General features: G+C 38.3%; 1 protein-coding gene and 1 long non-coding RNA gene across 2 annotated transcripts in view; both read right to left on the bottom strand.

Moving 5' to 3' along the window:
- The window catches only part of FASN (fatty acid synthase), a 51,951-nt gene extending 50,156 nt beyond the window's left edge, over positions 1-1,795 (bottom strand). The window contains exon 1 of the mRNA XM_026701880.2: positions 1,558-1,795. The gene's annotated coding sequence lies outside the window, so the exon portion shown is untranslated. The remainder of the gene's footprint in view (positions 1-1,557) is intronic.
- Positions 1,796-5,640: 3,845 nt separating this feature from the next.
- LOC148127012 (uncharacterized) lies at positions 5,641-11,815 on the bottom strand. The gene is made up of 2 exons (XR_015741816.1): positions 8,461-11,815; positions 5,641-6,027 (listed from the first exon to the last, which is right to left on the bottom strand). It is a non-coding gene; the product is annotated as an uncharacterized LOC148127012 (long non-coding RNA).
- Positions 11,816-16,931: the final 5,116 nt, after the last annotated feature.

The following is a 16,931-nucleotide window of genomic DNA, read 5'->3' as shown; positions in this document are numbered from 1 at the left end:
TAAATAACAGTTTTATGCTGTTTTTAAATGTCATTCACTTCAGAATCATTTTAAAAACTTTTAATAAGTCAATAAATACTTAAAAGCTTAATGTATTTACAGGTCAAGAAAAGTATTAATAAATGAGAATGTGCCATCCACTACTCTGTTTAAAATAAAATATATGCCTAAATGTTTCAATGTTGCATGCATTTATTACGTGAAAGTGTGAGAACTGTATTTCACCAGCTTTATTAAAATGTGTTAATAAAACTATGTAGTTACAATTTTGAATGTCAAATCATGTTTGCATCATTAACACAATTGTAGACTTTCAAAATCAATGGAGCAAGGATGGTGAGGAGTTGGAAGATACTAGATATATTGTAATAAGTTACATATTTTGTCCAATAGTAAAAAGATTTCCTTCTGTATCAAACAGAACTATCACATTTGTTATTATCTTCCAGAGAAGAGGCAAATTAGATTGTGAGCAACAAAGAAGATTATCAGATCTCCAAATTTCCTCATAGAAAAATCACAGAATATTCACAACATCGAGTTTTTGCATTTCAGGACTTAGCTCTTTCTGCATACTATTGTATGTAAATGATAAGAGCCAGAGATTTCCCTCTAGGACAAGGTCTTTAGAAATAAATATTGGTACGTCAGCTTATCTTGCTTTCCCTGCTTGATACCAAAATGGCTGGATGCAGAGCACTTCCAATGCAGAAGGGCTTAGTTCTCCTCTCATGAAACACCCCTCCCCCTTTTTCAACAATCTCAGAAACCACCTCTTAATTTTAACCTATTGGTTTTACTACAAAATGACAATCTCTCCCAGAATTTATCCTTTTCATTCTATTGAAGGCAACAGGGAAGATGAGATTCCCAAAAGGACACGGTCAAACTACAGCCTCGTTTCCCACTCCACCGCCTAAAGAAAGAAAGAAAAAAAGAAAAGAGCCAACCCAAACTAGCATCGTTTTTAAGTTCAACGGTCTTTGTTCTCATTTGATAAGGCCAGCTCAATGTATAATTACAGACTTTCCTGCGCCTCCAAGGCCTCGACGCGTCGCACACACAATCTTTCGCCGCGTCTCAGAAGGCACCTGAAAAATTGATGTCGCCTCAAATCAACACAACTTCCATTCAAAAGAGATGCGTTTCAGCCATTCCGGAGGCTTACACAATCCACTTTGCATAAAGAGGCTGGGAAAATGGAACACATCAGCGATGTGGTGCCTCTCCAATACCGGTTTCCCCTCCCCACGCAGGAGCAAGAGGGAGGAAGATGGTTGGTCTGGAAAGAAAAGAGCCTCTCCTCGGTGACGGGGGGAACGGATTTGAAGCCCTTCTACAAATGCCTCCATCCTCTCTCCTCGCCCCAATTGGTGGAATACTCCCTTCCCAAGGATAAATCGGGCCCCGCGTCCCGTCCCGTCCCCCCCGTCCCCTCCGTGAACGCCGTTCCAGCCACAGGCTCCATTTTAGCTTCCCGCCGTTTCTTTTCATTCACGCCAGAAAACCCCATCCAAGTTTTGGATGCCTCTTTCCAAGCAGCGCTAAGCCGGTTACCTGCTCAGGTGTCCCTGAGGTCGGCCAGGCAGCAGGTCGGTGCTGAGACAAGCGATGCGGCAGCTGCTGAAAGCTGGTTGGCGGAGGAGGTGCGCTTATCCGACTGCTAGTAGGCACGCAGGTCTCTCGGCTAATTTGCCTCTTTCGTTCCCAGTGCTTTGCTTTGGCGCACTCTGCGCTCTCCGTTTCTTTCTCACTGTCTCCCTCTAGCTCCCGGCGCCTATTTAAACAGCCACCACCTCCGGTGGCCACGCCACATGGGCTGACAGTTTGCTTTTTTGCTTCAGTCCAATGAGAGCCGGCGCTGGGCCTCCCGGAGCAGATCCTGGGGCAATGCCAGGCCCTGGCTTACGGGATCTTCTCGCGATCACCGATGGGGAGGAAGGGAAGCAAAGAACACGCGTCGTCGTCCATACCCTAGGCACCATCCGAGGCCTCTCCAAACCCTGGCCCTACAAAATGTCGGCGGAGGCTGGGGGAGGGGAGGAAGACACCACAACGTTGGACAAGACAAGAGGAGGCGATTCTTTGGGACCCACAATAGTTATGGATGGATTATGGTTAGATATCCGTCTTTTCTCTCGGAGCGCAAGGTGGTCTGCTTCCTTCCCTCGATCTGAGGGGCAGGGAAGGCAAAAAACAAAAACAAAAAAACGGGCTGGCCGTGAAGTCACTAGGAGAGTTTTGTGGATGTTGAAAGCGGGTGGGTGTGTGTGTCTTTAAGCGCTAATCACTATGCCGGAATGTTCGCCATTCTCTTAAAGAGTTCATTTACTTCACACGTACCCCCCCGCTCCACGAAACTTTTACCACTCTAACGCACCGTCTCTCGGTGGAGTGAACCGACGGACTTCGCTAGCCGAGCCCACCCCCCGCCCCCCAAAAAGACTCGCGCCTTGTTCCTCCTGGCCCACTTCGAGGAGATCGCGTGATGCTTTCTCGAGAGCCACCTGGTGCCGGCAGCTGCAATGGTGGTGATGGAGGAGGGAAGCCCGCTTGCTGTCTAGAAGGAGGCTTCCTTCCGTAGCTCGTAGGCGCCTGGCCTGCTCGAGAAGTGATACGGGATGCAGTTGAATTCATTTTCCCCAGCCTCAAGGGAAAGATGGGCGGCTGGGAGATGTAGCCTCGCTTTAGGAATAGCTGCGTGTATACATAGTCTAGTGAAACCTGGGAGAAGAGCATAATTAATTCCTTTTCCCAGCCAGTCCCAGCCGGCAAAGGAAAAAAATAATAATTAGGCAAGTTTATTTCTTCGACGTTCGGCCCAGTACTTTGCCAGACGAGTCTAATTGGCCACAGGCGCTCTTCCCTGAGGAAGCGGCTGGTGACCTAGGAGATCAACGCCAGTCGCACTGCTCGTCTTGATACCCTCTGACCGAGTTCTTTCTCTTAAACCCGGCTAAAATGAAATACACAAAAGAACACATTTCTTTCGGGGCCCTGGGTCATTGATAGGAGTGCCCAATCAGAAAGCCGAGAGATGTAGGCGTGGTTGTGCTTCCACCAATTCCAGAGGCTGTGTGGGTGTTGCTAGGAGATAGGGTGATATGGTGACTGTATTTAGGGGGACGGGTCTGTTTAGGAAATGAAGCTGTTGGTGATGCAAGAAGAGCTTGTGAATTGTGGCTTATTTCAGGTCATTCACCTCAGAAGAATACGAGCTTCCCGGGTTACTACCGTTCAGTCTTTTAAGTGGACTCCAAATTACTTCACTCCAACCCCAGGGATTTTATTTTTGCTGCTTTGGAAGAATATAGGCCCAAGAAACAGTTACATTTCATTAAATAGTGCTCAACTATTCTTACATCTTTTGTCTTTCTAGATTTGCTTCACTGCAGAATGTAGGATCCTCTGACTAGGATTAAGAGCTTGTACTATCTTGTTGGCTGCCTGTATTCTGGTTATCTTTTTAAGTGTGGCTTTTCCATCTCTTTTCAATATATTTGTGAGTTCCTAACCTATTCATAGATTTATGTCTGCTTGGCCCAAATGTAATACTCCCCACTCTTTATAAAAGCAACACAGACTAGAAGTGCCCCCTAAAAAAGCTTAAACTATAATTAAATGTAGCAGTCTTTAAAGTGCCACAGAACTCTTTGTGAATGTATTTTACCCAGAGACAGTAGTAGAGAGCAGAAAAAATGCAGTCTGAACTTGACAGGTGGAATCTGAGTCACTTTTTGAAAGACAATGTTATTTATTAGACACAATATTTTGAACATGTGGAGTATAGTAAGCTGGGAAAGCACAGTTCAAATCCCTATTTATGAATCTTTTTAAAGATTTTTGCCTGTATCTCAAGAGTTTCTCAGTCTGGTGGCCTTCTGGCGTATTGAAATATAATTCCCATTGTAGGAAGTTAGCACCCACCCCTCTCCTAGAAAATTGAAATATCCTGGGAAATATTAAAAAGGGAAATATTTCTCCTAAAAAGAGTAAAATAGAAACTCACGCAGAAACTCAGCCCCGCCACTTTTGTTAATGGGTGGGCCATTAAGGTCTGGGCCAGAATAATTTACATAACAAAGATCTCCGGGTAAAGGTATAGCAATTGCCCAAGAGCCCTTTCAGTGTATCATCATCCAGCAAGGCTCAACCAAGCCTGGAACTCAGGAAAACCTACAAAATTAGCCAAGACCCCCGCCCCTGGGAGTCTGACAGCCTATGGGATACATTTCTTGCATAAGAACAGGAAACACTAAGGAAGGGCCCAACAGAGGGTATATAAGGGTCTCTCAGCATCGCGGCCAGCCCTTTTTCTCTCTTTTTCTTTACCTTGGAGCATGTGATCATCTTCAAGCCATGTGGACCATTAAAACCATCTTTCCAAATAGCCTCCATGTTTCTAGTGTCTTTTTCCCCACTTGGAATTGAACCCAGAAGGATATTTCTTCCAACACCACCATTCCCAACCAGCATGGACATCATGCTATCTGGCGTGCTATGCATTATACTGTTATAAAGACTCACTTCTGTTTCTATGAATTCTCTACAGTAGTTTTTTAAAACATGAGTCTGTACATTTTTTGTTTCTATTTTCCTATTTCTTAGTCCTACTGTGATGGCATTCTTGAGCTGGACAGCATATAGGCACTTTGAGTGGTTAATCATATCTTTTTTATAGTTAATAGTTTTTATTATTTTAATTGTTAAGTAATTAGTATTTATTGCAAGACTGTTGGATCCGTGATTATATCTCTGATGCTGTTGGACTCGAGTATCCTTTCTGGATTTTCCAGTTGGTACGATTGACACTTCTATTAATGCACTTGGCCAATGTTTTTTAAAGTGTGATCCTAGGATCTCTAAAGGTCCCCCAAGACTCTCTCAGCTCTTCAATTTTTATTTTATAATAATAAATTATCAATCACATATTAAATGACCCATTTTCCTCACAGAAGGGTTTTGTGCCAGGCTATGTTGAAAAATATTATAACATTAAAATCCCATCAAACAATCACAATTGTGAGAAGTAATAGCAAATGTATAAATTTTAAGTGGAAAGGAGGCCTGAGAACAAGAGGAAACACTACCCTAGGTCGAGAATCTTGCATCTGAGGCTTCAGACTTACCAACAGCCTCACACGCTTTAAAACATAATCCTCAGAATCCTTATAATTTTTAAAGTGAAAGCATGGCTATTGAATACATGGAAACAATACTACAAACTGTGTTTTATTAATGTTTATGATGTTTCAATAAAAGTTAGGTATTAATTTCCTTTGAAGTGCAGCCCTTGGCATGCCACTCAAAAGCCATGTGGCTTATGGCAGAAAACAATATATGCAATTAATCTGTGGAATGCGGATGTACAAACTCAGTACATACTAGTAATATATGTATTCTCCTATGACAACATATTTTAACATATAACGTATTTTTGGATGTACTGGCCAAATCAGGAGAGCTACCAAGTGCAGATGGCTGAAAATATGTGAAATCAAATACTGGGAAGAGTCCATGTTCACAACTATTGTATAATGATAGAGAAGCAATTGTCCTTCACCATTATGTAGATGGGTGCTGTCAAGTGAACCTTAGCAATTATGGTTATGAGCAACCATGGTTAAAGTAAATACAGTATTTTGGGTAGACTTTTACATTTTATTCAATGGAGAAAAAGAAAAATGAGCATTTTCAATATGCAATAATACGAGATTAGCAATATCAATGCAGCTGACAGACTAATATTTAAATTATTTTATACTGTAATAAAAAGCAAAGAATCTCAGCATGCCTTACAAAGAAAATTTGATAGTTCAGTGAAATCTCAGTCCTTTATATTGTAATTGCGAATTTTAGTTATTCGTTGAGATTTTGGGGTTTTTTTTGATTGAATGTAAGGTGATTTCTTTGGTTTTAATCTTGACTGGACATCAAACTTTGTCCCCTTGACAGCCAATGGATCTACTTGTGTTTTTCTTGGAGACTCTTCAAGTCTTTTTGGTTCATTGATAATCTGGCATTTTTCTACAAATCAGAAAAGTTAAAGGAAATAGCATTTTCACACAATGCCAATACAAGTAATAGAGACCTAAAATGAGAAAAGAGCATCTTTTCACTCCCATTTGTCACTGACAGTTCTGAAGACAGCTGGTGGCATTAAGGCTGGCTTTAGATTAAGTCAAATTAGAACATGTATGGACATAAACTTTAGATGGAGACAATGTACTGTATTATCTCTCTCTGTCTTCCCCCACCTCCTTTCATTCTCACAGAACTAAGGGAAAATATGCCTGCTTCATTTACTCATTATTAATATTTCAAACTATTTTCATATGACTGGAACTAAGTTATAATTCCATTCAATAAAAATACATAGACTAGACCCAATAAATTACAAGTCTATTAGTTTACTCAATGCGATAAGTAGACCATATGCCAGGTTTCTATATTCAAACTGGATTGTGCTCAAAGCAATGCTATTTCTAAGGAGCAGGCTGATTTTAGAGGGCAACGTCAGCTCTAGACTATGGTCTTGTCCTTCACCATTTGGCTGAAAAATATACTGCTTCTCCCCCACTCTCCACCACTGCCCACCATTCCCTGTTTTGCAACCTTAGTTGCAAAAGTCAGCTTCTGAATTTATTCCAAGGGATAGAGAAACTGGAAAGATTAAGACAATACACCATTGGCAAAAAGCTGCTTCTACATATCCAGTGTCTTTAACTCCTCTCTGAGAGTTCGATGTTGTTATATTTTCTCTTTTTTAATTATAACTTAAGGTTGTGGATGTTCCTGATACTTCCTCCTTCTATTTTGTCCATAATAACAACCCTGAAAAATAGGTTGGGTTAAGAAAGTGGCCCAAAGTCACTCAGTAACCTTAGACATCCATCTTTCTGAAGTTGTTCCAACTTACAGGGGTTAAAGGAAGGTTATATATTAGCCCTCTTGCTTTTTAACTTCTATATAAATCAAATAGTTCAGGCACTTATGATCCCTGCTTACCAGCCTCCCCTCGTAGTAGAATGAGTGATTCTGGCGTTTTGATGACATTGTAGTCATCATGTAATTTTCTCAGACAGGAATGAGAAAGGCACTGGCCTTTTTGTATTTAGAAGAAAAATTATAGATATCCACAATTAACAATGACAATTGGAACCAAACTCTAGCTGTTAAGCAACATGGTTGTAAAGCTAGACATCATCTGACCGCATGGCTTAGCAATGGCAGTTCTACTCCTTTCAATTGCCTTCATTAAGCAAATCTCCCGATGTTATTAAGTGTGATATCATGTGATTACCATTTATAACCTCCTGCCAGCTTCCCCACTGATTTTTCTTCTCAAAAGCCAGCAGCGATGGTCACAAATAACGATCCTTTGACTGTGGGATGCTGCAAGGTTGTAACTGTGAGCTAGCCAAATCCATAAATAGGAAATTAATGGGACTCCCGCTAAATGGTTTTATATATAGGTAGTCCTCGATTTACAACCATTCTTTTAGTGACCATTTGAAGTTACAACACTGAAAAAAGTGACTTCTGACAGTTTTTCATATTTATGATCATGACAGCCTCCCCATTGTTATATGATTAAAATTCAGAGGCTTGACAACTGAATCACATATATGATGCCTGCAGTGTCCCAGGGTCATATGATCAACTTTTGTGACTTTCTGACAAGCAAAGTCAACGGGGAAGCCAGATTCACTCACCAATTATGTTATTAACTTAACAACAGTGACTCACTTAACACTTACTTAACAAGAAAAGTTGTAAAATGGGGCAAAAATTACTTAACAAGTGTCTTGCTTAGCAACAGAAATTTTGGGCATCATTGTGGTTATAAGTTGAGAACTACCTGTATACTAAATGCCTTGAAATGTTGTACCACACCTCTTTATCTTGGAGTGCAGATCTCAGTATAGTTTCATTATATGATTTTCAGAGTTTCGTTTGAAGGGACAGTATATCCCTGTAGACAGTATGGTTTTCTTACTGTTCCTCAGATTTCTTTTAATATATATTTTTATTACAACTTTTAAACCAGAAGATAAAAGATAACACATATAGAAAGGAAGAAAGAAAAAGTTCATAAAAGAAAAAGAAAAAGGTGCAAGAAAAGGGTGCAAGAAAATTTTTGATTAAGGATTTTTATTAGTTTTTATTAATTTTTATTAAAACCTTTAAACCAGAAGACAAAAGTTAACATGAACTGCTATTATAAAGCAAGGAAGATAAAAGAAAAATAAATTGCAACATACAACCTAAACTCATTAAGTTTGAAAATGCCAGAAGGGTTCTCCTACAACAGATCTATGACACTGATCTTCATATCAATTTGAGCCTAATGTCCAGTCCTACAGTACAGGAGATTCTTTTTATAAGAGTTTGTGCCAACTTCCTATTTATCATCCATTATAACAGTGACATTTCATAGGCCTTCACTTTAGTACTGACCTCAGCAGTCCTCTTGGACACTATATGGACACTGTGTAGTTTTTATATTGCTATTTTCTGTCTTGATTTGATTTGGGATTCTAGTCTATCATGGAAGAAAGGCAAAGCATTAAGGAAAGCTGCATGTAAGATACATAACTGGATATGTTTGTCAACAGATGTTTGAATGTCAAAAGCTGTATATATCTAGAGCTAAGTCGTACAGGTAGGTAGCCCTCGACTTACAACCATTTGTTCAATGACTGTTTGAAGTTACAAAAAATGGCATTAAAAATTGACTCATGACCAGTTTCCACTGTCATGACAGCTATAACATTCCCACAGTCACGTGATCAAAATCTGGGCACTTAGCCACTGGCTGTCCCAGGGTCATGTTGAGAACCAGTTTTATAACCTTTCCAGATGACTTCCGGCAAGCCAGGTCAATTGGGAGGCTGGGCGGGGGGGGAGGAGGAGGGAGAGGAGAGAGAGTTAGATTCACTTAACAAGTAATTCACTTAACAACTGTCGCAAGAAAGGTCATAAAATGCAGCAAAGCTCACTTAACAATAATATTACTTAGCAACAGAAATTTGGAGCTCAATTGTAGTCCTAAGTTAACAACTACTTGTATCCCAGTATTACATAGTACAGATATGCATATACAATAATTCAAAGTCTTTAGATATCATTCAATGTATTTTTATGAGCATTCTTTTATATGGAAACTTTAATCTGTATAGAACGTATGGGTTTATGGGAGCTGAGAATCTGCATTTTCTGATTTCTTACTGGCTTACACTCCTGTTTTCCAATAGCTCACTGGCCCATTAATTTTCCTTGATGGCTTTTCATCAAGATGGAAGCAAAAATCTCAGCTATGTTATTGTGGCCTTTCTATCTATTCTTTGTTGTTCTTAGGCCAATTTTTTTTTAAAGATGAAAAAATCTTTGATGTTGCATAGCAGATGGGTTTTGTGCTACAGCCAGCTCTCAGCGGCAGGTTCAAATTTGATTTATATTTGTAAACTATTCAAGTTTCTTTGCCTGGCATAACAGAACCTTTGCTTTGGCTCATTTCAATGGCTTATTCTCTCAGTACAAATGGGAAATGCAGTAGAAGATGATGCCCTTCTGGAAATCCTTTTTCATGTATTTTTCCACTGCTTTTTGTATAGCAATTTATATGCAGACATGCTTTTGCTGCCTCCTAACGAAAAGGCAGATCTGTTATAAGGGAGAGACATTTCGTTTCCTAATCACAGACTGGAATGCTACCATCACCAATAACGTTTGTTCTATGTGCATCAGCAGCAATTTTCATCAGAAGGCATAAAATGTCTTAATCCTGGAGTGATACCATCACATAATTCTTTTCTATTTTATAATATTTTCATTTCATGTCATTAATTTATTTCTATTCTATCTTTATGTTTTGTATTATTATATGGTTTTATATATTTTATTCAGTTGTTTCTTTTCTCCATTTTTTAAAATCTTAACTTTAATACAGCTGTTACCCTGCTTCCGTGTTTTTACCTTGCTTACAAATGATCACAATTAAATAAAATGGACTCTGAGCAGGCCATATGTATTGAGAGCTCATCTGACATTTAGCTCCAACTGTGTCCATTCATGATCTCTGGCAATAAAATTAACTTTGATCACACTGCATTTCCCTGAACCACAGAATATAAATGATGAATTGTTACAATCCATTCTGCTACTTCTGTTCCTATCATCCAGATAACTCTCTCTTATATTTACTTGTGCTGATTTTACTGACAGGAACTGTTAAGTACAAACATCACATCAGAATAAGTTAATATTTGTACTTTCTTGGAAGATGAGCATCTTACATAATAGAGAACAAAACTGCACGCATAGAGTCCAAAAGGAATACACATCTCTACTGGTTAATATTCTACCCAGCCCTCTCATTGTCTGGTCCTTTACCCACATGATAGGGGGGAAAAGTGATGAAATTTTGACCCATAGACAAGATTACACATGACCCAATAAAACTGAGCCAATAATAATGAACAATTATAAAAGTGAATCAGGTTTCAACATCCAGGTTTAAATATTGCAGCAAAACATGTACTGCAATTATGATTGTCACTTATTTTTCAATCCTTTTGAATCTTTTTAATAATTCCCTAAGGCTTGGAACTCTCAAAATAAAACCCTTGCACATTTATAGTAATTCAGTTATGATTGTTTCATTTTGTCTTTATATTGATGTTATCTGTTTAATTATGTTTGACCCTAAGTAGCTTAAGTGTTAACATAAATCTATATTCTAACAAGGCAAGTCAGTCTTAGAAGCATCTAATTTAATTTATAGCAATGATGGTGCAAATTTTCCAGGGCACATTATGTACACAATTATGCAGTGGTAGGCTTCTACCGGTTTCACAATGGGTTCGGTGAACAAATGTCTAGCTTAAATCTATCTCTTCCTCAGAATGGAGTTATGTTTTATTTACTTTCCCATTTGCCTCTAGTGTAAATCAATCCTTTTTTCTTTGTTTTTGATATCTCTTGCAAGTCACAACTCGTTTTGAGCTTTAATATTTCTAACACAGTTCTTCAGTGTCTATATTCTTCTGTGATACACTTTTCCTTCCATTTCCTGTACCTAAAACACTTTCCTTTTAGCATTTTAGAGAGCTACTCTCTAGTCTCTTTAGATTTTCCCATGTTTATTTCTAGTAGGAATTATCTCTGATTGCACATGCAGTATCTTTTTTTGTATACCAAGGCCAAATTGCCTCCCTATTCTAGTTGTTCTTTTACTTCCAACTTTAAGCATTTTAGAACCCTACAGTTAGCATGACTTCCTTTTGTGTGTATGTCTGTGTATCCGCAGGTATTGGAAGTCATCATAAAATCTCTGATTGGAGCATAAAGCAGGACCACTGCAGTATTGATTGATTCAAACAATTCAATCTACCAATTTTTCAGAAGTATCCAACCATTAATTATGAAGAATTTTGAACTAACTAACCACTAACACAGACTCTTTTCACTTAGACTCTTAACAAGGTTGATTGAAGCCCACTTTGGACTATGTTGGCTTGTTTCTTTTAGTTTTTGTCACTCTTTTGTCATCATTTTTTGTCACTCTTCCCATTTTTGATCTTCATTTTTGCCTATCACTGTATTTTTCTTATTTTAATATTTTTATGGAGTAGGGGCTTGTGATGTTCTGAAGAGATTGAGAGCTATCTTATAAAACCAGAAGGGTTATGCATGCCAGAGAGGTCTTAATGGAAAAGCCAGATTAAGTATATCCATCAACTTACTTAATATGGTGAGAAACAGAAAACAAATTCTATACTGGATCAGTCATCACCCAGGTCAACAAGGTTTACACCAGCACTTAGACTTACAAGGTTTACACTAGCACTTAGACTTATATACCACTTCACAGTGCTTTACAGCCCTCTCTAAGTGGTTTACAGAATCAGCATATTGCCCCCTCAAAATTTTCATCCTCATTTTACCCACTTTGGAAGGATGGAAGGCTGAGTCAACCTTGAGCCTGGTGAGATTTGAATTGCCAAACTGCAGGCAGCCGGCAGTCAGCAGAAGTAGCCTGCACTACTGCACTCTAACCACTGCACCACTGTGGCTCAGAGTACCAGGGTATCTGTTGACCAGTGAGCAATGAGCAATGAGCCTCAGAAACTATGGCTGGGCAACCTGGCCTAACTCTATAGGTTTACTAAAGAACAACAACCACAGACAAAACTTTACTGTGTTGGGGTTAGGGACATTTTGCCCTGCTATTATAAATTGGAGCCAACAAAACAAGGCTACATAAAATGAATGTTTGAACTGTGGAAAAGCATTTATCCAGACTCAAATGTCACTGAACAACAATTAGCAGATCAAAGGAGATTCATTACTAGAAATAAAATATTCAGGGATGCAGAACTGGGTGGGGTGGGAGGGACAGAAAAATTGTGAAAATAGAAGATCCCAAAGCAATAGTAGAATATTAGACGAAACTCAGAAAACAATTGGAAATAGAGAGAAAATAGCTGAAAATAGCTGGACTACAGAAATGGTAACTTAGAAGAGGTACTAATAACAGAACCAGGAGAGGCAAGCACTGAAACAACCTATGAACTGACTTCCTGAGAAGAAGAATGAAAAAATAAAATAATGGCATATGAAGAATTACTACCCTGTTTCTCCAACAATACAGCCTCCCCCAATAGGAAGTCCCAGCATGTTTTATAGGCATGAAATGAAATTAAGCCCCCCCCCCCAATTAAGGCCTATATTAAAACATGCAAAATGGGGGGGAATGGTGTGGGGGGGCTTGCCATTAGGAAGTACTTTTGTTGCACACCCGGATATGGTGCTGCCTGCATTGACCCCAATATGAAGTGCCCCACCAAAGCTGAGGTCAACATCTAAGCCATCGCTGCCTGCCCGCCCAAAGATGCAAGGGAGGGGAATTAAGTCACTCCCAAAAAGACAGCCTAGCCATTTTGGGGGGGCTCAAAAAAAAATAAGACCTGGCCTTATTATATGAAAAGCACAGTAGTAGAAAGACAAATACTGGCAGCACTGAATCGGGTGTCTCCAAAATATCTGTCACCTATCCTGAAGCATGCAAATAAGGCATTAGCATGAATTAAAGCAACATTTATCAAACAGTCTGACTCGCTTGCCCGTAGTAGTGATTACAAAAGTAGTGATTACAGCAGTAGTGATTACAAAACTGGGTATTGGGTTAGAATTAGAAAACCCAAATGAAAATTATATTTAATTCCATACTGGAACTTTATATTGGAGACCAAGAAAAAGAAATTAAGATCAGATGCAATCATGTTCTTAAGTGAACATGAAAGGACAAATACCGAAGAATGTAAGGATCAAGTCGAGCCTAATTAAAAAATATTGGCTTAGCGCCAGAAAAATTGAAGCAGCTTTGGAAATCATTAAGGAAAAAAATAACAGCAATAGCTAAGAAAATTGAATGCTATGAGGCCTGAATAATCTAATTTAAGTAAAATCAGTATTTCAATCAGACCAGAGGAGTTTCTACAAAGTATAAATGGCAATAGAAACTATGAAAATGGAAAACAAACAAAAAAGAAAACAATCCAGTTTTGGAAAGATCTATTGGAAACTCAAAAAGACTATAATAAAAATGTTGGATTAGTATAAGAATTTGAAGACAAGTTTAGTAAAAATCAAATTGAAGAAGTAATAATAATTGTTTATAAATTAAGTGAAATGGATTAAAAATTGAACACCTGGAAATTATCCAGTTCTATAGCTTTTGGTTTAAATATCTGAGTAGCTTACATCCAATTATAGCTGAATGATTTAATGAAAATTTGCATAAAAGACATCAGCGACTGGTTAATAACTGGCAAAACATATCTGATTTAAAATGACCCAGCCAAAGGGACACAAGGAAACTACAGGCCAATAACGTATTTGTCTACAATGTTTAAATTACTCATAAGCATTATAGTGAACCATATCCAGAAGAATGTTTAGAAGAAAATAACATCCTCCCAGTAGAACAGAAAGAAAGAAAAAAAAGCAGAAGTACAAAATATCAACTTCTGATTGATAAAATGGTTTTGGAGAATTGCAAAAGGCAAAACAACAATTTACATATTGTCTGGATTGATCATAAAAAGGGTTTTGCTTCATTACTACATAGATCATCAATAAAAACTGCAATGTTTATAGAAAAAATAATGTAGTGGAAAACAGAACTGGTGGTTGGAAATGAAAAGTATAGATGTCAAATCATAAAATATTTCTATGGTCTTTTTAGAGTTGCCAACAGAAAGGGAGAGGCAAAGGGATTTTAAAGAGCAGTGGGGCAGCTTGGAAATTGGAAGTGCATTCCATAGTTTTCAAAGATAATAACTAGGTGACTGAAGTTTCTGCCATGCAAATATCTAACTGGAGAACATGATTGATAACCCTTGGCTATGGATGTGTCTCATTGGAGTATATTAATTATGATACACCCAGGGGGTGAGGGGAAACCAGGGTGACAATGAATTATGTGTCTCAGAGTTGGCTACACCCAGGCAGTGCCGGACATGTTAACTCCCAATAAATCCTTTTGAAGTTTTGGAAGTTTGGCTCGAGACTCATGATTTAATTGAGGTAACTGCCGAATCCTGACAATAGGCTTGTCAAAATGAGTAGAGACATTTTCCTGAATGATTCATTATCACCCTTATTATTTGTCACTGCTATGATCTTATTTTCAATGTTTTTGAAAAAAAATCAAATTTTGGCTAAGTGACAGGTCATAAATGCAATAGAAAGATATTGGGTAAGGTGGGAGAGAATTCTCCAATGTTTCTTACAATGTTCTGAATTTGTGAACTTTCACATAGAATATTTTTGAACACAGCTTTAGTGCTATCTTGAAAAGGCATTAGACTTTTTTCAAAAATATTCAAAAATAGTCTGGTTAACAAGCCATGAGTATGAGACAGGGAGGAAGCTCCCTCTGGAAGACTGGGAGAACTCCTTCCTGCTTCATCCCACAACCCCACTCCACAATTGCAATTTACCCGGAAACTCCAGCCAACTGGAGTTACAAATTTGATGAACATGGAACATGTCATTTGAGGCTGCCTCTTCTATTCATTTTGCTACATTCTACATTGCCTTTATGCAAGAGCAGAAAGGAAGATAAGAGGGTAAATACTATTCCCAAAGCAGATTACCTAATGCCAAGCCCTTCCATATTAGGTGTATGAGACAGATGATCACCAAGCTTCAACATAAATCTTCTCAAAATCCATCTGTAGATAGCCCAAAACATTGTTCTATGGCATGAAATTGTGGACATTTGCAGCATTAAAGCCAGTATTTTATTTTAGATAGATGTATCCAAGATTAGGAATTAGTGTTTTTGTAAAATTGCCAGATGAGTTTCACCAGTTGAGAACATGAAACATTAGGAAAGTTGCTGTAACATTTACATGTGCAAACAGTCTTTGTTTTATCAAAAGGTTCTTGACCTGTGGTATCTCTTCTACGCTTAGTTCACAAAAACTTTGATGCAATGGATGAATCTCTACGTAGCATCCCTGCAGCTCCCTATTACCCTCCCCTTGTTACCACATGGCTGTCAGCATACGTAAGTATTATGTAACTACTGTTAAATGGGAACACAATGTTAATCTGTAATTTCATGATATATTTTCTATTTCCCAAAAAATTCCAAAAACCTTTGCAATAGTAACTAACAAATCATAATCTTGCAGTTATTATAGAGAATCATCTTTAGAGAAATTGTCCAATTTATAGAAATCTGATAAATTCATGTAATATGCATTAATGACTATAGAGTAATCAGTAAAAGAAAGAGTCAAAGTGAGGAAAAGTTTTAAGTCTAATACTGGAGAGATAAATGATTAGTTGGTTCATATGGGCAAAAAAGAAAACATTGGTCAACTGGGGAAATAAGAAATGATTTTAAATGGGATAAAAGAAGAAAATAAGCTATTAAATATTAAATGTTAAAATAACAAACCTGGTTAAAAAGAATTAAAACAGGTTGAGCAGTATTTTCTACACATGTAGTATATATATTGGTGTGTTTCTGTGTGTAGTGGAAATATATATGCATTCATGACAACTTGATTTTCCGGGGGGGACGGGGGGACAGAAAAATTGTCAAATCATTCCATCAAATCATACCAGTACTGTTCTATAAAGCTTTGGTAAGACCACACGTAAAATACTGCATTCGGTTTTGGTCAACCCAATACAAAAAAGATGTTGAGACTTTGGAAAGAGTTTAGAGAAGAGCAACAAAAATTATTAGAATAGAATGGAATGGAAGGGAAGGGAAGGGGAGGGGAGGGGAGGGGAGAGGAGAGGAGAGAAGAGAAGAGAAGAGAGAAGAGAAGAGAAGAGAAGAGAAGAGAAGAGAAGAGAAGAGAAGAGAAGAGAAGAGAATTCTTGACTAGCCAAGTGTGACTGGATACACAAGGAATTTGTCTTGGTGCACATGCTCTCAGTGTACATAAAAGAAAAGATTCAAGAGTCAAGAATCATAAGATACAACACTTAATGATAGTCATAGGGTGGCCTAGAAACAAAAACATACAAAAAATGACTGCAGGAGTTAGGTTTACCTAGTCTAGTGAAAAGGACCAGGGTGACATGATTGCAGTCTTCCAGTACTTAAAGGACTGCCACAAGGAAGAGGGGGGGGCAACTTATTTACCAAAGCACCTGTGGGCAGGACAAGAAGTAATGAATGGAAACAAACCAAGGACAGAAGCAATCTATAACTAAGTGAGAACAATTAACCAGTGGAACAAATTGCCTTCAGAAGTTGTGGGTGCCCCATTGCTGGAGGATTTTAAGAAGAGACTGGATAGCCATTTATCAGAAATAGTATAGGTCTCATGTAAGAGCAGGGGGGGGAACTAGATGACCTCCAAGGTTTCTTCAAACTATGTTACTATTATTCCAAAATT

The sequence above is a fragment of the Pseudonaja textilis genome, chromosome 2, assembly GCF_049901715.1.
Source record: "Pseudonaja textilis isolate UNSWEBS1 chromosome 2, rPseTex1.2, whole genome shotgun sequence".
NCBI lineage: Eukaryota > Metazoa > Chordata > Lepidosauria > Squamata > Elapidae > Pseudonaja > Pseudonaja textilis.
Note: the sequence above shows the minus strand (reverse complement) of the source record. Positions and strands in the feature narration are given on the sequence as shown.